This window comes from Panthera onca, chromosome B1 (genome assembly GCF_046562875.1).
Source record: "Panthera onca isolate mPanOnc1 chromosome B1, mPanOnc1 haplotype 2, whole genome shotgun sequence".
Taxonomy (NCBI): Eukaryota; Metazoa; Chordata; class Mammalia; order Carnivora; family Felidae; genus Panthera; species Panthera onca.
In genome coordinates, this window is record NC_138342.1 from 43,138,191 (window position 1) to 43,161,031 (window position 22,841).

A 22,841-nucleotide genomic window follows, 5' to 3' on the forward strand; every position below is an offset into this window, starting at 1 on the left:
AACAAACAGGCACAGGGAATTATTCTTCCCAAAGGTTTATATTCTCACTTTTCCAAAATAGCTCAGAGGTGCTTTGGACTCTTGCAGGGTTTTTTTGGTCTCCCTAACTTTAGCCTAAATCTGTTCCCTTATAGTCCCTCTCTTCCTCATAGTCTTGCAGAGTTAATTTCTGCAAACCTGGTCCTGGAGATTGACTCTAGCTCTGCCTTTAGCAGGGCCACCTGGCTCTCTGCTCAGTGCAGCCAGGACCTGTCATCCAAGGGAGAGAAGTGAAGCTGGAAATGTGGAAACTAGATCTCATTCCCTGCAAGCTGAGCCCACTAACATCCATTAGCGTTATTATTATATAATTATTTTCTGGAAAGATGCCACCCAAGAGGTTCAAGCCATAGGAACTGTTTACAACACACATTTCTTTAGGTCTGATTTACTTTAGGTATGTAGGAACTGACACCTCACCAGGTGGGATGGGGCTCTAAAACTGAGGTCTGGAAGCTAGTTTGGGCAAAGGGAAAGGAGGGAGGATGTGATCATGGTCTTTCTTTCTTTCTCCCCACCCCCCACGTGCCTCTCTCTCTCTCTCTCTCTCTCTCTCTCTCACACACACACACACACACACACACACACACACACACACACTCACCGGAGGCTCAGGAGAAGGAAAGCCCCCCTCCCAACTTCCGAGGCCCCCCGTGGTCAGCTCCCATTCGGGTACCGGCTGGGACAGGAGGGAGGGAGGAGGGATCGCACAGCGTCGGACTGAATAGGGAGCGGCCGAGGCTTTGTGCAGAGACCTGGGCCTGGTCCTGCGCAGCGGTCACAGGCATCCAGCTCTCTCCTGCCCGGGCTTGGGAGGCTCAGCCTCCGGGTCTCTCTGTCACGCGCGGAGCCCCAGGCCGGTCACGCCGGCCCACTGCCTTTCCTGAAGATCCCGTCTCCCTCTTTCCCAATCAACAGTCCTCTCTCTGCACGAGTCCAGGGGTGGGAGGAAAGGGGTTTCGAGGCGAGAACCGGCGTTTACGGAGAATTCTTTTCTCGGGAAAGAACAGGAAGGACAAAGCGCCCCTGCGGCAGCTCTCTGCGCTCCTGCTCAAAGCGAAGCCTCAGCGGGGCGGTCGGCACACACCTCCGTCCCCCTCCCACCCACTCCGGGCTCTGCCCCCGAGCCGTCCCGCGCTCAGGCCTGGCCCTTCCCAAGTTCTAGCCGAGGACGAACCCGAGCCTCTGCGCCTCGCCTGGCTTCACCCCAGGCCCTGCGCCCGGAGCGCGGAGCCACGCACCTGCCACACCCGTGCCGCGCGGCGCGCCCAGCTCCACCGCCCTGCGAGGGACACGCGGCGCCAGCCCTTCTCGCCAGGTTTTGGGCTGCTTGGATGGTCTCAGCCCCTCTCCTTCTTGTCTTTGGGGGGAAATTCCTCAGGGAAGAGAGAATAAACAATGTACTCCCCCCCCCCCCCCAACCAGAGGCAAAAAGTTTCAGGCACAGATACCTATCTAGACTTTGGACATTCTCCAAAGACACCTTCTCTAGGGTTTTCAGGGAGGTTCTAGGATATTAGGTGCCGAGTGGACCTTCTTCTCACTGTAAGAGTGAACCATGAGGTCTCCTTGTCTACTAGGGTAGATTTTACATCTCTCCCAAACCCTCTCTCCCTCTCCACCCCCCAAAGTAATCAGTTGATGTTTCTGAAGTTTACAAATCTGAACAAGGCTTTGGGAATCTCCTATTTAATTTTTTTTAACGGGAGGGGCAGAGAGAGAGAGGGAGACAGAATCTGAAGCAGGCTCCAGGCTCTGAGCTGTCAGCCCCGAGCTGGTGGAGGGGCTTGAACCCATGAACCATGAAATCATGACCTGAGCCAAAGTCTGACAGTCAGCCAACTGAGCCACCCAGGCACCCCGGGAATCTCTGATTTTAAAGGCCTACAGTTTCACTTAGGTTAAGAAATCCTAGGCCAACCCTGGGACACACAATTGCCCTGCTAAACAATCTTGATATCAAACACTCTAAGTGAAATATCCACAGATTTATTTTTATTTTTATTTATTTATTTATTTTTTTTAATTTATTTTTGAGACAGAGAGAGACAGAGCACGAACAGGGGAGGAGCAGAGAGAGAGGGAGACACAGAATCGGAAGCAGGCTCCAGGCTCTGAGCTGTCAGCACAGAGCCTGACGCGGGGCTCGAACCCACGGACCGTGAGATCATGACCTGAGCCGAAGTCGGACGCTTAACCGACCAAGCCACCCAGGCGCCCCAAAATATCCACAGATTTATTAAAGAGGACTGTTTAGGGTGTGTGGGGCCACCCTTGACAATTTCTCTACCTGGGAAGCACCAGATGCCAGCTTTTCATTATGACCCCACTTGAAAAACAGAATTCTGTCCTCCCTCCCCAAACCGTGGCCTCTTAGGGGACTATACACACATATTGGAAAGAGAGAGGGAGAATGAAAATAAGAATTAGAAATTAGGATCTTGCTCCACGAAGAGAAAAGGAATGAGCAGCAGGAGCCATTAGTGTGGTTGAGCCTATCTCTGAAAGCAAGTCCTGTGGTGGCTTCAAACAGGAAGAGGTCCTGGGTGGGAGTGGATGACCCCTGCCCTTGTGCCCTAACCCAGTCCTAATATTCTGAGAGAAAAAGAGGAACGGAGACCTTTCTCCTTCATCCTCCCACAGTGACCAATACAAGCCCAAGGCCAAGGGCCTACCATTGATAGGAGCACTTGGCAAGTCTCTTTTGATGCAAACCATACCCAGAGCAGAAGACAACCAGCAGCCTATCCCTGGGGTGGGGATGTCAACCCATGCAGCTGATAGAGACACTGATGACTCCTCTCATTCTGAGCTATTCTGCAGTGGCCTTCTTACCTTGGTCTTCCTCCGCCTGGCACATCCATAATCCCACTCCCCTCAAGGATGGCAAAGGGTATTTTAAGAGAAGGAAAACTTGGGGATGTGAAGTCTTTGATTTTGGGCTCCCTCCTTCATTTCCTCACCAGAACCCTATACCAAACACGATCAGGATTAGAAATGCATGCTAAGTGAAATTAGCCAGTCAGAGAAAGACAAAGATCGTATGACTTCACTCGTATGAGGACTTTAAGAGACAAGCCAGATGAACATAAGGGAAGGGAAACAAAAATCATATAAAAACAGGGAGGGGGACAAAACAGAAAAGACTCATAAATATGGAGAACACACTGAGGGTTATTGGAGGGGTTGTGGGAGGGGGGATGGGCTAAATGGGTAAAGGGCATTAAGGAATCTACTCCTGAAATCACTGTTGCACCTAGATGCTAACTGATTTGGATGTAAATTTTAAAAAATTAAAACATTTAAAAAAAGGATTAGAAATGCAGTTTGCTTGGCTTACTCTGGTCAGAGAATTGTCAGAAAGGTGATTGATTGTTCTAACTGAAAGTGGTCACAAAAAGCAACAGGGTGTGTGTGTGTGTGTGTGTGTGTGTGTGTGTGTGTGTGTGGGCGCGCGCGCGCCCGCCTGCATGTGTATGTGTGTGTATGTGTGAGAGAGAGCTCTCCACTGGTAGTGGTCATATATACAGAAAGAAAAGAGTTATTTGCACCAGATTTTGTCTTGTTTTGTTTTCCGTCCCACCTCTACCTTTCCTGCAGGTTCCACTCACTTTTCCTGGCACTCCTTGAGAGATTTGTTGGAGGGAGGTGGGAAGGTGTTTGGAGCTGGGTTGGGGGGAGGAGAAAAAGTTGAGAGAGCCAGGAGAGAGGTCTGGGTAGGATCTCAGGCCCGGCCTTCGGGGTGCTGGGAGAGGAGAACGACAGAGCAACAGAACCTATTTGCTAGAGGAAATGGGGTTTAAAGGAGCAATCACTGCTTTAAAAGGAGCTCCTCCCACCCTCTCCAAACACAGCCTAAAGCTGTCCTAGACGATGAATACAGCTCAGTGCATCAAAGCAATTGTTCCTATTTTCATTATTCACAGGGAATCTTTGAATGTACCTGTTAAGGTGACAGACCTCTTAAAAGAGAACATTTTTTCCATGCAATTAAATGGTGCATTTACTAGGCTTCTATTAACATAATTTAATATAAATCTATTTTATAAATCTTTAGGCTCACATTACTGAAAATTGAGCTTCTCTGAAAAAAAAAAATGCCCGTGTCTCTCCGCTAAATTCGATGGAATAGAATCCAATCCAAAAACTTGCTATTCTAAGCCAGTGGAAATACTAAAAGTAGGAGAATCTTTTGCATTGTCTTTTGTTAATGGTGCAAACGTGAAGAGTTAAGGCAGTTTGTTTCACAGAAGGTAAGACAGGTTTCCTACACCCAAGGCCCGGCACATGGGGTGACTGACACAGGCTGGAAATGAGGACCAGCCAAAAAAAAAAGCAGGAACTTGAAGAGACCTTTCAGTGTCAGAGTTGAATCCGAGCGCAGATGAAAAACAAAAGCCAGCCCTGACTCATATTTGGAAGTAAGGTGCTTCTGTTTGGGGGAAAGGAAACCTAAAGGCCGCGGGACCTCACAGTCCTGAAAGCTATGCCACATCGACGTAGATATTTTTGTCTGTTCCCATGGCTGTGTTCCTTGTTCTCCAAAATTCTGGGCATCCCATTGTCTCTGAGAAGAGTGTTTTGTGTGCCCTTACATTGATGTCGATGCCTGCCTTTCTGCACTGGGCACTGCCTTTCTTCAAGCTGAGCCCTATGTTTTCCTGAGCCCTTGTCCTACCTTTGTTGAGCCTTCCAAATCCCAAACCCAGGAAGGCCCCAGGGGCTCCTCTGAGTGAATCCCGGCAGATCGGAAGTGTGTGCTGTGTGCTTAGGAAAGTAACTAGTTTCAGATTAATGAAGCAGTGACAATTTCAATCTGCTTAAAGGCGGAGGTTGGCACTGCCCAGGCCTGAGCGTGGGGAGCTCGCCAGGCTGGGCTTTATATTGTCCGCTTTTCTGAAGAGCAGACAAAGATGGATAGAGAGACATTGAAAAGCAGGGGGCGTATTTTAAACAGCCCCATAAAGAGGGCTGTCACTTTAAGACAAGAACCATAGTGCTTTGATGACTTTGTATTAGCTGCACCATTTCAAATAAGGAACTCAAGTCTCAAGCCAGAGGGTGGAAAAGGAGAGAGGGAGAGGGAGGGAGCAAAGGAAGGGAAGGGAAGAGAGAGGAACAGGGAGAGAGAGGGAGAGAGAACGTGGAGAAAACAGCAAATGTAGCAATGTTTAGCCTGTAGGAACACTACACCCCGGCCAATTCTCAGGCAACGACCTGATGTCTGAAGTTCAGGGAGAAACAACCCACAGCAGGTGCAGAGAAAAAAAGGCAGGTGATGCTGTTCGGATGGCAAAGAGTTCCCTGCCCGTGGGCGGCAGCCGGCTCCCACCCCCACGGCCTCAGTTTGCGGTGAAGGGCTGGCTGGAGAGGGACACGCAGCACGCCGGGCCCAGACCGCTGAGGATTATAATGGAAATTTTTGAGAGCGTGAAAGAGAAAGAATAGGAAGGGGAGGGGGGGGAGGGCAGGCTTCGGGAGTCTACCTTCACAAAGCCTAATTTAAATTGTTTGGGGTCAAGCAGCAGCAAGCCACCTCCCCCCTTTCCTCCTTAATTAATTAATGACCACGATTAATTATTAGGGTCTCGCATTTCAAGACTTCAAAACGCCTTCCCCGAGGGCCTGAAGAGTTGCTGGAGCCAGACACGTGGTTTAAACTTGGAAGAAGGGAGTCGAGAGTCGGTAGTATTTATTGTCTGTCTCTCCGTATCTGCTATCCTCTCGGCCTCTGCCAGCTTCTCTCCGTCTCTGTCTCTTTCTGCCTTGGGGTCTCTCTCTCTCTCTTTCTCTCCCTCCCTCGGCCTCGTTCTCTCTCCTTTGTTCTCCAGGCTGACCTGCGTACCCTCCTCCAATCTCCTCCGGTCCTGGCTGAACCCTCCCGACTCCAGGCCCCCAGCGGTCTGGTGAGAGGCGAGAATACCCATACTGGGGTCCACACCCGGGCGCCCCACCGCGTCGTCGGTGGTGAGGACTAGGCAGAAACGGAGATTCGCCGGTCGCAGCAAGAGTTATTGACAGCATAGATGTTTTTCTTTCTACCCAAGAAACGATTTTTTTCTTTTCCTTTCTTTCTTCTTTATTTTATTTTTTTAAATTAAAGCATAGGGGAACTGGGACGGGGAGATCGCTCAGCTTTAAAGGCCGGCGACAGGGCTCTCCCCACCGTGGCGCTGGCGGGAGAAGCGTTTGGTCACTGTTTCCTTTAGGCACTATTTGAACCTTGCAACATGTGGTAATTTCTGGAAGCTGAAAAGGGGGGATTATGTAGGAGGGACACAAGGAAATTAGCGAACGGTTAATTTAACTCGTTTTCTGCTAGACTTTTCGATACATTCCTAATTGACTGAGGGGCAGGTGAAGCTCCCGCCCCATGCAGGCTCATTCACGGTGGGAATAAATGGTTCTTTTTCAACTCACACTGCTCACAATATATCATCGGGGAAAAGACATGCAATGAATATGTTGATTTTTTTTTATTAATGGAATTATACCCTGCCACGCAGGTGTGAGGGTAAAAACCTATACTGCAATGAAATAAGATTAACAATGAAATTAGAATTTTATTAGCTTTATATGTCACACAGACCTGGATTTGAACTGTCAAAACAAGCAACCAGAAAAGATATTCTGAAGGCAGCCCTGCCAATCAACCAGGAGAAACGGAATAGCGTCGAATCCAAATCATAATCGGCTTCCAGTACCTTCGGCGCCTCACCGGGGCCTGGAGCTGGAGGCAAGTGGGCGGTGCGCCTCGCAAGGGTACCCGCCGGGACTCTGGACCCGCAGGTCGTGGGCGAGAGCACCGCTTGGGCTCAGGAGGCCTGGCCCCGAGCAGGCCCCGGCTGAGGGCGGAGGGGCCGAGAAGGCCCGAGGCCACCGAGAGGTCAGCCTGAGCGGCCGGGCCACCGCGGCCCGCGGGCCTCCGGTTTCGCATCCTCTGCATCAGCTGCCCCGGCTGGCTATGAACCACACTGAGTCTGGTCACCCCCGGGGCTTCGGAGCTTAGGAGCTGCTACCTGGGTCTGGCAGGCGCGGAGGTGCCCTATGCAAATGGTTCACTATTAGGGGAGAAAGAAATACTTCAAATGGCCCTTTGTAACCTTCTATAGAAAATCGAGGTACTCTGCATGACAAAGCACAATTAAGCTTTCTATTCAGGAGTTCTGCAGCTGGTAGCCCATTGGGAAAGTGGGAGGAAACGCGAATATATTAATAGTGTGTGGCAAAAGTTTTTGTGTGCGTGTCCTTTTCTGGGTCCGGGGTGGGGAGGGGCGGTGGGTGGACCCGGAGGGGAAGAAGGCTCCGCCTTGGATCTTTGCCACCCGAACCTCAGCGCCTCTGCCCGCAGGGAAAGCTCCGCTCGTCTGGCGTCCAGGACCTAACGAAAGGTCGCGGCGACCCCCGTGCGCACCCCTCGGCTGGGCGGACCCCGCGGGCACCAGCGCCCGGGCGGGGCGGGGCGGGACGCGTGCCCCGGCCTGGCCTCCTCGTCCGCTCGACGCAGGTCCGAGTCCCCGGGCCCGGCTGTTCCCGGTCGCCGAGCACGACGGTGGGCTGCCAGGCCTGGTGCTTCGCCCAGACACCGCGACAGGTGGGGCGCACCGGAGCGCGCCGGGGGGCAGTGCCGAGAGCAGAGCCAGATTTTCCGTTCAGCTCCAATTTTCTCCGCCCCTCTGCCCCCGTAGTTGAGTTTCATCTACTAATCGTTCATTTTTGCAGGGAGAATGTTTTGCGTCTTAGCAAAGAAGGGTCCTGGGGCAACTGCGCTGGTTATTCTCTGGGCTCCACCCTCCTCTCACCCGCAGGGTGCCCGCAGACCCCCGCCTTTGGGGACTGTACCATTTCCTCTATTAACTGCACCTCCGGGGGTAGCCAAGCGGGAGGCTGGCTCCACCTGGGTTTGGAGAGCCCGCGGCACAGCCGATGACAGACCACACTGAGGAGAGAGAAGAAGAGGTGTGTTGGTGGTTTCTGGGGATGTTTCTGCTGCATCGTTCCAGTTGTGACAGTTGCCGCTAGCTCCAGAAACTTCCTTTCCGAGAGCCTCTTTTACCAAGGCTCTAGCTATAGTTAGGACGCCCGCACCTTCACGGAAAAGGGTGGAGATGCGTTCTGGCCTCTGTGGGTCACTAGGGGCATCAACATTCTTGTTAGCTCCCTCAGCCCTCCACGCATCTCTGCCAAGAGTCATCTTGTTGAAATATTTCCTCGAAAATCCCAGCTCAAAGTGGTTGCCTAGTGGCTGACCAGCCACGTTGCTTCCCTCATAGTTCCTATCCATGGGTGCTACCTAGTTCTTTCCTCTATGGGGCTTCTAGGTGACTTCTTCCCTTTTCCCGACTCTGAGGGCCTTGATGACAGCGACTGAATCCTCAGCACTGATCATAGTGCCTAGCGCTTAGTAGATGTGTAGTAAATACTAGCTGGATCCATGCTTCCAAGTCTCCAAGTTCCCCCAAACAGGGAGGTTAGAAATAGACACATTTCATGGTAGTTGTATATGCATCTATATGATAAATATATATACATCTATAGGATAAATATCCTACATATAGGAGATGTATATATATATATATATATATATATATAGAGAGAGAGAGAGAGAGAGAGAGAGAGAGAGAGAGAGAGGTGTTTCTGGAATCATTCTGCATGCCTTACTATTTACTAACAGTGTGACTTTGGGCAACTCACTTAACTTCTCTAACTTCCATTTTCCTCATTTGTAAAATGGGGATAATTAATAGTCTCTTCCTTATAAGGGTGTTGAGGAGTAAAGAAGGAAAAATACATATGAAGATATGTAGATATTTAGGTAGATTTGAGAAAGTCTAAGTGGAAAAGGAACTTTGGAATAAAAGCCTGAAGGGAGCGTGGCGAAAATGCCACGTGGAATTTCAGTGGAGGTAACAAGTGCAAAGGTCTGGGTGGGGATAGGGCTGAAATTGTTCAGAAACAGTGAAGAGGCAGAGGGAGTGGAGAGAGTATGTGCCTGCGGGGGGTGGAAAGGTCAGAGTGGTCCTGGGTCCTGTGGGTCATCGTAGGGACTTGGGTTTTTATTTTTAGTCAACTGGGAAGCTTTTGGAGGATTTTGAGCAGAGGCGTGTTATGCTACGACCTATGACTAACCAGGATGAATTTGGCTATGGTGTTCAAGGAAGCAGGGAACTTAAGGCTGTCATATGAAGCCAGGTAAGGGATGATGGTGGTGTGGACCAGGGTGGAGGTGTCCACTGGTGTGGACCAGTGCTGAATTCTTGGGTGTGATTTGGTAGAGCGGCCAGGATTTTCTGAGAAACTGAATCTGAAGAGTAAAGAGAAAGAAAAGGGCCAGGGAGGACACCAAGGTATTTACCTCCTGCATTTAGAAGAGAAAAAGTTGCCATTAGGGGCCCCTGGGTGGCTCAGTCGGTTAAGCGGCCCACTTTGGCTCAGGTCATGATCTCGCAGTTCATGAGTTCAAGCCCCGTGTCGGGCTCTGTGCTGACAGCTCAGAGCCTGGAGCCTGTCTCAGATTCTGTGTCTCCTTCTCTGTCTCTGATCCTCCCCCATTCATGCTCTGTCTCTCTCAGTCTCAAAAATAAATAAACATTAAAAAAAATTAAAAAAAAAAAAAAAAAGAAAAAGTTGCCATTAAGAAGAATATAGGTGGGGGTGGGGGGCTCCTGGGTGGCTCAGTCGGTTGAGCATCCTACTTCAGCTCAGGTCATGATCTCAGTGTCTGTGAGTTTCAGCCCAGAGTTTCAGCTCAGAGCCTGGAGCCTGCTTCGAATTCTGTGTCTCCCTCTCTCTCTGCCCCTACCCCACTCATGATGTTTCTCTCTCTCTCTCCCTCTCTCTCTCTCTCTCCCTTCCTCCCTCAAAAATAAATAAACATTAAAAAAAAAAAGACTGATTAAAAATAAAGAATATAGGAGGAACCAATTTTAGGATATGTTAAGTTTGAGATAACAGTGAGACATCAAAGTGATATTAGGGTAGCATGAAGGCAATAGGAAAAATAAGTCTGGGTTCTGAAGTGAGATGCAGACTGGAGAACTGAATGGAGAAGTCATGAGTATGATGATGATATTAAAACCATGTGACAAGGTGAGCTCATCAGAGAGTGAATATAAAGAGGGAAGAACCCCAAGGACTAAGTGCTGGAGCCTCACAAATCTAAGACTTAAAAGTATGGGGAAAAGTCATGGAAATGAGAAAGACCTAGCAGACAAAGAGACGAGGAGCCAAGTTGTCTGACTGTCCCAACTTCCTGCCTGGAGAAAATTTCCTGCACTTGGGAAGGCTAACCCGAACAAAGTCCGGCAGTCTCCCTGAATTGAGGAGACGGAATTCAGAAGCAGAGGACTCCAGGGTGGCTAGAATTCATACGACACAGTATCTAAGCAGTAGCAAATTGCTCAGAAAGAAAGTTCTAGAAATCTGCAGAAATGTCCCCTCAGGATTTCAGTTGAGTGTTCATCAGTACCTGGATAGAAAGAACCTACCTGAGACCAGAGAAAGAACACCAGGAAGAAGCAAGTGGAACAAGTCAGCACCTCACACGTACGTATCTGGTAATACTTGGGCTCCCTCTGGCCAAAATGAAAAGGCCTCCTATCAGACAGGGGGCCTTTCATTCAATTAGAGTACTCAGGAAGGTAGCGCCTCAGTAGTAGGGCAAATTAGCCCTGGGCTGAAGGCTACTCTCATCCCATCTAACAAAGCTTAAAAGCAAATCTCAAAAGGATCAAACTGTTTCCAGGTAACCTAACTGCATCCTGGAGCAAAGCTCAAAATTATTTAAAGGAATTAAAAAAAACCCTAGTGCCCTAGACGCTAAAATTCATAATGACAAGTTATGAGGTATGCAATCAAAACATACCAGACACGAAAAGAAGCTGCAAATTATGACAATGAGAAAAAAAATCAATCAATAGAAACAGACACAGAAATGACATGCTTGGTAGAATTAGTAGACAAAGATATTAACACAATTAGTACAGTTAAAAATCTCTGCCATATACAGTTGACTCTCAAAAGACATGGGTTTAAGCTGCACCAGTCAACTTATTTTGATAAACACAGTACAGCACTGTAAATGTACCTTCTCTTCCTCGTGATTTTCTAAATAACCTTTTCTCTAACTTATTTTATGGTAAGAATACAGCATATAACACATATACAAAATATGAGTTAATTCACTGTTTATGTTATCGGTAAGGCTTTTAATCAACTGTAGGCTATTGGTAGTTAAGTTTTGGGGGAGTCAGAAGTTGTATGTAGATTTTTGACAGTTTGGGGGGTCAGCGCCCCAACTCCAACATTGTTCAATGATCAGCTATATTCAAGAAAGTAGAGTGAAGCATAAGCATGATAATGAGAAATCTGGAAATTACTATTTTTTTTTTTGAGAGAGAGAGAGGGTCAAGAGAGTGAAGGACAGAGAGAGAGAGAATCCCATGAGGGGCAGAGAGAGAGAGAGAGAAGTGGGGTTCATTTGAAGCAGGCCTCGTGTTCACCCAAAGTGGGGCTTGTGCTCACCGAAGCCAGGCTCGAGCTCACCTGATGTGGGACTCGAACTCATTAACTATGAGATCATGACCTGAGCTGAAATCAGATGCTTAAGAAACTGAGCCACTCAGGCTCCCTGGATTCAGCTGTTTTTAAAATAATTTCCACAGGGGTGCCTGGGTGGCTCAGTTGGTTAGGCGTCTGACTTCGGCTCAGGTCACGATCTCACTGTCCGTGGGTTCGTGCCCCACGTCAGGCTCTGTGCTGACTGCTCAGAGCCTGGAGCCTGTTTCAGATTCTGTGTCTCCCTCTCTCTCTGACCCTCCCCCATTCATGCTCTGTCTCTCTCTGTCTCAAAAATAAATAAATGTTAAAAAAAATAATAAAAAACAATAATTTCCACAAATCAGGAAACTATAGATGCTGGTGAGGACGTGGAGAAACTGGAACCCTCTTGCACTGTTGGTGGGAATGCAAACTGGTATAGCCGCTCTGGAAAACAGTGTGGCAGTCCCTCTAAAAATTAAAAATAGCTAGAATTGATTCATGAATTCAGCAAAGTTGCAGGATATAAAATCACTGCACAGAAATCGGTTGCATTCCTATACACCAACAATGAAGTGACAGAAAGAGAAATCAAGGAATCGATCCCATTTACAGTTGCACCAAAAACCCATAAAATACCTAGGAATAAATCTAACCAAAGAGGTGAAAAATCTATACACTGAAAACTATAGAAAGCTTATGAAAGAAATTGAAGAAGACAAAATAAAATAGAAAAAGATTCCATGCTCCTGGATAGGAAGAACAAATATTGTTAAAATGTCAATACTATCCAAAGCAATCTACATATTCAATGCAATCCGTATCAAAATAACACCAGCATTCCTCACAGAGCTAGAACAAACAATCCTAAAATTTGTATGGAACCAGAAAAGACCCTGAATATCTAAAGCAATCTTGAAAAAGAAAACCAAAGCAGGAGGCATCACAATCCCAGACTTCAAGCTGTATTACAAAGCTGTAGTCATCAAGACAGTATGGTACTGGCACAAGAACAGACACTCAGATCAATGGAACAGAATAGAGAACCCAGAAATGGGCTCACAAACGTATGGCCAACTAATCTTTGACAAACCGGGAAAGAATATTCAGTGGAATAAAGATAGTGTCTTCAGCAAGTGGTGCTGGGAAAACTGGACAGTGACATGCAGAAAAATGAACCTGAACCACTTTCTTACACCATACACAAAAATAAACTCAAAATGGATGAAGGACCTAAATGTAAGACAGGAAGCCATCAAAATCCTCGAGGAGAAAGCAGGCAAAAACCTCTTTGATCTTGGCCGCAGCAAGTTCTTACTCAACAAGTCTCTGGAGGCAAGGGAAACAAAAGCAAAAATGAACTACTGGGACCTCGTCAAAAGAAAAAGCTTCTGCACTGTGAAGGAAACAATCAGCAAAACTAAAAGGCAACCAACAGAATGGGAGAAGATATTTACAAATGACATATCAGATAAAGGGTTAGTATCCAAAATCTATAAAGAACTCATCAAACTCAACACCCAAAAAACAAATAACCCAGTGAAGAAATGGGCAAAAGACATGAATAGGCACTTCTCCAAAGAAGACCTCCAGATGGCCAACCGACACATGAAAAAATGCTCAACATCACTCATCATCAGGGAAATACAAATCAAAACCACAATGAGATACCACCTGACACCTGTCAGAATGGCCAACATTAACAACTCAGGCAACAACAGATGTTGGTGAGGGTGTGGAGAAAGAGGATCTCTTTTGCATTGTTGGTGGGAATGCAAGCTGGTGCAGCCACTCTGGAAACCAGTATGGGGGTTCCTCAAAAAACTAAAAATAGAACTACCCTACGACCCAGCAATTGCACTACTAGGCATTTATCCACGGGATACTGGTGTGCTGTTTTGAAGGGGCACATGCACCCCCATGTTTATAGCAGCACTGTCAACAATAGCCAAAGTATGGAAAGAGCCTAATTGTCCATCGATAGATGAATGGATAAAGAAGATGTGAGATATATATATATATATATATATATATATATATATATATATATATAATGGAGTATTACTTGGCAATCAAAAAATGAAATCTTGCCATTTGCAACTACGTGGATGGAACTGGAGGGTATTACGCTAAGTGAAATTAGTCAGTCAGAGAAAGACAAAAATCTATGACTTCACTCATATAAGGACTTTAAGAGACAAAACAGATGAACATATGGGAAGGGAAACAAAAATCATATAAAAACAGGGAGGGGGACAAAACAGAAGAGACTCATAAATATGGAGAACAAACTGAGGGTTACAGGAGGGTTTGTGGGAGGGGAAGTGGGCTAAATGGGTAAGGGGCACTGAGGAATCTACTCCTGAAATCATTGTTGCACTATATGCTAACTAATTTGGATGTAAATTAAAAAAAATTAAAAATTAAATTAAATTAAAAATAGAACTATCCTATGACCCAGCAATAGCACTTCCAGGAATTTACCCAAGAGATACAGGAATGCTGATGCGTAAAGGCACATGTACCCCAATGTTTATAACAGCACTTTCAACAATAGCCAAATTCAACAATAGCCGCCTAAATGTCCATCAACTGATGAATAGATAAAGAAGACGTGGTTTATATATATAATGGAATACTACTTGGCAATGAGAAAGAATGAAATCTGGCCATTTGTAGCAACGTGAATGGAAATGGAGGGTATTATGCTAAGTGAAATAAGTCAGGCAGAGAAAGACAGATACCATATGTTTTCACTCATATGGGATCTTGAGAAACTTAACAGAAACAATGGGGGAAGTAAAGGGGGAAAAATAGTTACAAACAGAGAGGGAGGGATGCAAACCATAAGAGACTTTTAACTACAGAGAACAAACTGAGGGTTGATGGAGGGGGTGGGGGAGAGGGGAAAGTGGATGATGGGCATTGACGAGGGCACTTGTTGGGATGAGCACTGAGTGTTGTATGTAAGCCAATTTGACAATAAATTATATTTAAAAAAATAAAATAATTTCCAGATGGCAGATATAAAGTATGCTTTAAGAATTCTTTAGAAGAGAACTGACTGAAAAAAAAAAAAAGGAGAATGGACTGTTTAAAGCAAAATAATGCATTGTGGAGTTTAAAACATATGGTTGATTCTTGTCATTCATGTAGTCAGGTTCTATAAAGTCACAAGCAATGAATTTGTAAACATTAAACATTGCTCGTGGGAGAGATATAGGTTAGGTTCTTGTGGGCCCCTGGCTGCATTTTAATCAACTGATCAATATATACCCATCTTAGGTGTGTTTCTGTTTAAAGATGGTTTATGTAATATGTGTGGGCGACACATAGCTTACTAACATTCAGTTCACAATTCATAGCTCGTGTGTCTTCATCCTTTTGGACTGCTGTGACAAACACTATAGACCGGAGGAGCTTATAAACAGCAGACTTTCTCATGGTTCTGGAGGTTGGGAAGTTCAAGATCAAGGTTCTGGCAGATGCTGCGTCTAGTGAAAGCCTCCTGGGTCAAAGATGCCTTGCTGTGTCTTCACAAGGTGGAAGGGGATAGGGAGGTTTCTGGAGTGTCATATTTAAGGGCACCAATCTCATGGGGGCAGAGCCTTCATGACCCAGTCACCTCCCAAAGACCTCACCTCTTAATACCATCGCATTGAGGGGTAAGATTTCACCATATGAATTTATAATCTTCCTGCACTTTAGAACACTAAGCAATAGTTGGGGGCATTTTTTTTATTGTGGTAAATCATCTATGACATAAAACTTACCATTTTAACTATTTTTAACTATATAGTTCAGTGACATTAAATACTTTCATATTGTTGTGCAACCATCACCACCATCAACATTTCCGGGATATTTCCATCTTCCCAAACTGAAACCCCATTAGCCATTAAACAATACCACCCCAGGGGCGCCTGGGTGGCTCAGTCGGTTAAGCGGCCAACTTCAGCTCAGGTCACGATCTCGCCATCCGTGGGTTTGAGCCCCGCGTCGGGCTCTGGGCTGACGGCTCAGAGCCTGGAGCTTGCTTCCAGTTCTGTGTCTCCCTCTCTCTCTGCCCCTCCCCCGTTCATGCTCTGTCTCTCTCTGTCTCAAAAATAAATAAATGTTAAAAAAAAAAAATTTAAACAATACCACCCCAGTCCTCCTCACCTCAGCCCTGGCAACTAGTATTCTGTTTCTTGTCTCACGAATTTGACTATTCCAGGTACCTCATATGAGTGGAGTTATACAATATGTGTTCTTTGTGACTGACATTTTTCACTTAGCATAATTTTTCAAGGTCCATCTATGTTGTAGCTTACGTCAGAATTCCTTTCCTTCTTAAGGCTCAATGATATTCTATTACATGTGCATACTATCTTTTGTTTATCCACTCATCCATCCATAAATATTTGACTTGCTCCTACTTTTGGGCTATTGTGGATAACACTACTGTGAACTTGGGTGTTCAAATATCTGTTTGGGTCTTTGTTTTCACCTCTTTTGGTATACAACCGGAGGAGGAATTGCTGGATCATGTGACAATTTTGTGCATAACTTCTTTAGGAATTGCCATACTGTTTTCTACAGCAGCCACACCATTTTACATTCTCACCAGCAGGGCACAGGGATTCCAATTTCTCCATATCGCTGTCATCACTTGCTTGTTTGTTGTTTGGGTTTTTTGTTGTTGATGCTGTTGTTTGTTTTTGCTTTTTACGTTTTTTAAGAAATGTATTTATTTGGGGGGAGGCGCAAGCAGGGTAAGGGCAGAAAGAGGGGGACAGAAGATCCGACGTGGGATCTGCGCTGACAGGCTGACACCCTCAAGCCCGACGTGGGGCTCAGACTCACGAGTTTGAGTTGGGCACTTAAATCCCAATCAAAATTCCCCCGGCACTCTTCTCAGAGCTAGAACAAACAATCCTGTCATTTGTATGGAACCACAAAAGATCCCAAATAGCCACAGTAATGTTGAAAAAGAAAACCAAAATGGGAGGCATCACAATCCCAGACTTTAGCCTCTACTACAAAGCTGTCATCATCAAGACAGCGTGGTATTGGCCCCAAAACAGACACATAGACCAATAGGAATAGAATAGAGACCCCAGAATTGGACCCACAAATGTATGGCCAACTAACCTTTGACAAAGCAGGAAAGAGTATCCAATGGAAAAAAGACAGTCTCTTTAGCAAATGGTGCTGGGAGAACTGGACAGCGACATGCTGAAGAATGAACCTGGACCACTTTCTTACACCATGCACAAAAATAAACTCAAAATGGATGAAAGACCTAAATGTGAGACAGGAAACCATCAAAACCCTAGAAGAGAAAACAGGCAATAATCTCTTTGACCTCAGCCACAGCAACTTCCTGCTCAACATGTCTCTGAAGACAAGGGAAATAAAAGCAAAAAGGAACTACCAGGGCCTCATTAAGACAAAAAGCTTCTGCACTGCAAAGGAAACAATCAACAAAACTAAAAGGCAACCAGTGGAATGGGAGAAGATATTTGCAAATGACATCAGATAAATGACATCCAAAATGTATAAAGAACTTATGAAACTCAACACCCAAAAGACAAAGAATCCAGTGAAGAAAGGGCAGAACACATGGATAGACACTTTTCCAAAGAAGACATCCAGATGGCCACCAGACATATGAAAAGATGCTCAACATCACTCACCATCAGGGAACTATAAATCAAAGCCACATTGAGATACCACCTCGCACCGGTCAGAGTGGCTAAAATTGACAACTCAGGAAACAAGAGATGCTGGTGAGGATGTGGAGAAAAGGGAACCCTCTTGCACTGTTGGTGGGAATGCAAACTGGTACAGCCACTCTGGAAAACAGTGTGGAGGTTCCTCAAAAAATTAAAAATAGAACTACCCTACAACCCAGCAGTAGCACTACTAGGAATTTATCTAAAAAATACAGGAGTGCTGACTCATAGAGGCACAAATACCCCGATATTTATAGCAGCACTTTCAACAATAGCCGAATCATGGAAAGAGCCCAAATGTCCATCAACTGATGAATGGATAAAGAGGATGAGGTTTACATACACATTGGAATACTACTTGTCAATGAGAAAGAATGAAATCTTGCCATTTGCAACTACGTGGATGTAACTGGAGGGTATTACGCTAAGTGAAATAAGTCAGTCAGAGAAGGACAGATATCTTATGGTTTCACTCCTTTGTGGAATTTGAGAAACTTAACAGAAGACATTGGGGGAAGGGAAGGGGAAAAAATAGTTTCTTTTTTTTTTTTAATTTTTTTTAACGTTTATTTATTTTTGAGACAGAGAGAGACAGAGCATGAACGGGGAAGGGTCAGAGAGAGGGAGACACAGAATCCGAAACAGGCTCCAGGCTCTGAGCTGTCATCACAGAGCCCGACGCGGGGCTCGAACTCATGGACCGCAAGATCATGACCTGAGCCAAAGTCGCCCGCTTAACCGACGGAGCCACCCAGGCGCCCCGAAAAAATAGTTTCAAACAGAGAGGGAGGCAAACCATAAGAGACTCTTAAATACAGAGAACAAACTGAGGGTTGATGGGGGGTGGGGCAGAGGGGGAAATGGGTGATGGGCATTGAGGAGGGCGCTTGTTGGGATGAGGCCTGGGTGCTATTATGTAAGCGATGAATCATGGGAATCTACCCCCAAACCATGAGCACACCGTATACAGTGTACATTAGCCAGCTTGACAATAAATTATATTTAGAAAAAAAGAAAGAAGTATCTGAAAGATTAAAAAGAAGAAAAAAGAGTTGGACACTTAACCGAATGACCACCCACGTGCCCTTAAAAACACATCTTTAAAGAACACATATTTTTAAAATGCCAGGAAATATAGTGGCCCAAATATTGAGATAGAGCTTACTGAGATGGAGTGTTAGAGACATGCTAATTAATAAATGTAAAATTGCTTCCCCAAACTGTAAAGAACTAAGAAAATAATCATGAAGAATAAGAATAGTCACAAAAAAATTTTTACTCTTGTGACCTGTTTGGAATGATTGATCTGGAAGATACCAAAAGAAAATTCGTTCTTGGACTAGTCCTCGAGTAGCATAAAAACTAGTCCACATTTAGAAAGAGTTCTTGGTCAGTGTCTGAATTACTTTCGTAACTATTTTTGAATTTATTCTGTCCCCTACAGTGTGATATATAGAGATATTCAAGACGTGGATATATATAAAAAGTTCGTGTTTTTTAAAAACACTTTCCTCCATGTTGAAAGTTTTATAGCACCAAACAATTTCCTTTCAGTTACTTTTATTTCCTAGACTTTCCTTATGAAGTTGAAGTTGGTAAATCTCTTCCTCAAGAGGCCAAAGCACACAGAATCAGGTATAGTCTTCAAGGTGGCCATGCCTGAGCAAAAAATTCCATTCCCAACTTCCATTTCTCTCTTTTAAAAAAATTTTTTTAAATGTTATTTATTATTGAGAGAGAGAGAGAGAGAGAGAGAGAGAGAGCATGGCAGGGGGAAGGGCAGAGAGAGAGGGAGACACAAAATCTGAAGCAGGTTCTAGGCTCTGAGCTGTCAGTGCAGAGCCCGATGCGGGGCTCAAACTCACGAACCATGAGATCATGACCTGAGCCAAAGTCAGATGCTTAACTGACTGAGCCATCCGGGTGCCTCACCCCCCAAACTTCCATTTCTGATACAAATTTTTAGTATGCTAGAAACAAAAAGAAGTTATTTTGAACTGGTAAGAGATATTTGTCAGATGCTAATGGCAAATATCTTACACTCACCATATCCCCCATTAAAGTTGGGAACAAGAAAAGCTGCCCACTCTAATCATTTTACTTAACGATTTTCTATAGGTTCTATCTAGCAAGCCATAAAAAAGGAAAGTGGATCAAGAGGTATCAGTGTTAAAAAGGAAGAGAGTTAATTATACAAATAAATAAAGACCCAAATTGTTACTCAAACATGCGGGGCAAGTTTCCAAAAAGTTTCCAAGCTTTTGAACCCATGAAGTCCAATGGCTCAGTAATATTCTCAAAAAACCTATCTGATGGGCAGAGAGCACATATTTCTTTCAGTCTACTGAGAAATTCACAAACTTTTAAGAAGTTGTGCCAACAAAACATAAATCTGAAGTTCAGAATGCAGTATTTTTTTTAAATAAAAATGATCTATGTAAAATTAAGTGGATTCTGAATTTACAGACTATCTTGTCCTCTAATAGGCCTTGAACTTAAAATGCAGAAATATGATGATATCTTTTTTCTCTGTATTGCTTAGAAAACAATGAAATTGTATCCTTCTAAAGACCTCTCATAAAGCTGCACAATTTCATAGGCTATATTTAGAAATAAGCCATACTTTCACAGCACAGAGTACTAACCACTATATGATCACAGCAAAAATAAGCCTCCCTTTCAATCATATCAAGAATTGCAAACCTTTTCCACCTTTTTGCAATGGAACTGGTGGCAGGAAAAGAGTACTGAACTAGAAGATAAAGGCCCGCCTGGGTTTTAGCTCTTGCTCCTTTTCCTATGAGCTGTGTGTCCTTGGGCAATTGTTTAACCTTTTTGGTCTGCAGTTTTCTCTTATCTGTAAAGTTGAGAGCTGTGAAGATTAAGACATAAGTTGAGTACAGTGCTCTGCAAGCTATAAAATGCTGTGCAAATATTGAGCTTTGAGGCAGTTCCCAAATCCCAACAACTGTGAGAGCATTGACAATAAAAGATACAATTTTTGCAATGAACAAGAAGATGGCCAGAGTGGTGATGGATGTTGAGACTTTGTCATCAGGGTTGTGGCTGAAGGCCTTGGCCAGTAAGCTGTAGACCCCATACTCAGGTTTCAGGGAGGAGGCATCAGTATTTCCCTCCTGTGCCTGGAAGTCCTGCCGTATTATTTGGTTTTCAGTAGTGTCTGATTTTAAAAAATATTTCTGTTTTATTCAGACAAGAGTTGTCCGTCTCCCCTCACCCATTTTTTTCTCTCATCATGACATTCCCTTAACCTAAAACCCAGAAAGGGTGAAGGCTGTCTTCAAATGGGGACTTTGGCTGACTTCTCTGTACTTGTAGAATCTTTCCAAGAGGGGTGGATGGCATTTGGATGCGGTCTCAGAACAAAAGTCAACACGGGTATCTGGGGTGGGGGGGAAGGGGAGGAAGCTGAAGGATATGGAAAAGGAACGGGAGGACATTGGACAAAGGTTCAACCTTTGAGGCACATGCGCACCGGAAGTACTGAGTGGCAGGTCTGGACGCCCTTGGGAATTCTCGGAAGAGCATGCTCATGACAAGAGAAGTGGGGGGCCGATACCTAGTTAGAAAATTGCGCAGGAACGCACAAATTAAGACTGATGTTTGGAGCTCCAATTTCCATACTTTCTATTGTTTCTCCTTTTTCAGAATAATGAGTCTTTCTGCCTGTCTTTATTCAATCAAGTAAGATACAGTGAGTTTAATGAGTTTTGATTTTTCCCAGTCAGGAAGACCTGTCAATATTTCATAGGCAAGCAGAAAGAGGCACTAAAAGAGCCCCATTAAAATATTTTAGTCACTTCTGAAGATCCAAAGACAGTTCCTTTTTGCAAAGCTTTATTCTCTTTTATGAATTCCTGTCTTGGCAGATTTGTCTTGCGATCACTCAAAGATCGGGCGGCTAGTACAATGTACCCGAGTCGGTTACAGATCCAGCAGGGTGGCCTGTCACTTTGCCTGGGTAGCTGTCAAGCTGCAATTCGGTGGTCAAAAATGTCCAGCTTCCTAGCTATTTACAATGTCAACAAATGTTTGCTAATATCAAACCATCTGTGAACACAGGAGTTTTGCACATTTCCTTGGCTAAAAGGGCTTCCTCAAAAAAAAAAAGAAACTTGCAAAATAGTGGAGGTGTTTACTAGAGACATGAAGATATAATTTGAGTTGTGATTTTTGTCATAATAAAGAGTGAAGTGAAGTTTTTGAGAGAGCTGAGCTCTCTCATTGTGTTAATCAACAGATATGTGTATGATTATAAAACATCACTGTCTCCATGGATGTGGCTTCCGTCAATGGAAAATATTACATTTACTTTACATAATTAGAAGTGTGCTGTTCTGAGTGCTCCTTTAAAAGTTTTTTAAATTGTTACTTTATTTTTTTCCATCTTTATTGAGGTATAATTGACAAATAAAATTGAGCATAGTTAAATTGTACAACATAATAATTTGCTCCTTCTTTTGTCTATTTGTACTCACAAATGTATCTAGGAAAAGCACTCCTTCAGATAGAGTGGGGTAGATGTGAATTGCTTTATGACACCTGGGTGTGTGAATTGTTACTGTGATCTATGTATTCGAAATGGAGTAACTTGAGTTCTTAGTCCTTACTAGCAGATTGGTAAGAAAGTCAATATTCATGCAATCCCTATCAAAATAACACCAGCATTCCTCACAGAGCTAGAACAAACAATCCTAAAATTTGCATGGAACCACAAAAGACCCTGAATAGCCAAAGCAATTTGAAAAAGAAAACCAAAGCTGGAGGCATCACAATCCCAGACTTCAAGCTGTATTACAAAGCTGTAATCATCATGGCAGTGTGGTACTGGCACAAAAACAGACACTCAGATCAACGGAACAGAATGGAAAAACCAGAAATGGACCCACAAATGTATGGCCAACTAATCTTTGACAAACCGGGAAAGAATATCCAGTGGAATAAAGATAGTGTCTTCAGCAAGTGGTGCTGGGAAAACTGGACAGTGACATGCAGAAGAATGAACCTGAACCACTTTCTTGCACCATACACAAAAATAAACTCAAAATGGATGAAGGACCTAAATGTAAGACAGGAAGCCATCAAAATCCTCGAGGAGAAAGCAGGAAAAGCCTCTTTGACCTCTGCTGCAGCAACTTCTTACTCAACACATCTCCAGAGGCAAGGGAAACAAAAGCAAAAATATATTGGGACCTCATCAAAATAAAAAGCTTCTGCACCGTGAAGGAAACAATCAGCAAAACTAAAAGGCAACCGACAGAATGGGAGAAGATATTTACAAATGACATATCAGATAAAGGGTTAGTATCCAAAATCTATAAAGAACTCATCAAACTCAACACCCAGAAAACAAATAATCCAGTGAAGAAATGGGCAAAAGACATGAATAAGCACTTCTCCAAAGAAAACCTCCAGATGGCCAACCAACACATGAAAAAATCCTCAACATCACTCATCATCAGGGAAATACAAATCAAAACCACAATGAGATACCACCTGACACCTGTCAGAATGGCCAACATTAAC